This window comes from Ammospiza caudacuta, chromosome 3, assembly GCF_027887145.1.
Source record: "Ammospiza caudacuta isolate bAmmCau1 chromosome 3, bAmmCau1.pri, whole genome shotgun sequence".
NCBI lineage: Eukaryota > Metazoa > Chordata > Aves > Passeriformes > Passerellidae > Ammospiza > Ammospiza caudacuta.
Window position 1 is genome coordinate 60,831,887 of NC_080595.1, and position 1,115 is coordinate 60,833,001.

A 1,115-nucleotide genomic window follows, 5' to 3' on the forward strand; every position below is an offset into this window, starting at 1 on the left:
TTTTCTGAGTACACCATTTGCAAGAAGGGACTGTGGTTCTTCACAGAGAACAGAACAGCTTTAAAAATATGGAATGTCCAGCTCAGTGACCTTGTATTTATTTCTGTATCTATTTGAGACTTTTGTTTATTGTTTTGTTAGCATTTACATTTGTGGGGGAAGGATTTAAATGGTAGTGCTTGTTTAGATGACCTTGAGGAGGAGAGGATAGCTATTTTAACCTGTCCTCCTGTGCCCCTGAAGAATCTGGACCAATAGAAGTTATGATGGCTGAAGAAGGAGGGCACTGATCAGGGTGACACTTTCCCTGGTTGACAGGGATGGAAACCGGCAGTGTGCATCAGCAGAACCTCTCTCTGGTCTGATTGTCATCCTTTTCAACAAGTGCCCTTCTCCCCTCCTCGTTCAAGGGCTTTCTGAAACGTGGAAACAGTCTCCTCCTCACCTTTCCAGGGCTTTATGTAGGTGTCAGTCCCTGCACAGGGCATTAGCTCTGCAGCACAGATTGTCCTGCTGCCCATTAGTGCCTTCCCCAGACACAGCTGGGGTTCATGACACCCCTCATCTCCCCAAGGGAAGGGCTCCTGCCTCCTCCTCTCCTCTCCTCTCCTCTCCTCTCCTCTCCTCTCCTCTCCTCTCCTCTCCTCTCCTCTCCTCTCCTCTCCTCTCCTCTCCTCTCCTCTCCTCTCCTCTCCTCTCCTCTCCTCTCCTCTCCTCTCCTCTCCTCTCCTCTCCTCTCCTCTCCTCTCCTCTCCTCTCCTCTCCTCTCCTCTCCTCTCCTCTCCTCTCCTCTCCTCTCCTCTCCTCTCCTCTCCTCTCCTCTCCTCTCCTCTCCTCTCCTCTCCTCTCCTCTCCTCTCCTCTCCTCTCCTCTCCTCTCCTCTCCTCTCCTCTCCTCTCCTCGTGCTTTTCAAACACCTCTTTCAAGAATATGCTGATTTTTTCCTTTACAAATCATGCTCTCTGCCCATCCCTACAAACCAAATTTCTTCACCCTGACCACTGCCAAGATGACCTGCAATTTCTGCATTCTGTTCTTTATCACTATTTGTCATCTTTCTGTCTTGGGGATAATTTTTTTAGGTTCTTGACAGGGATGTCAAGCTGTCTTGGGCA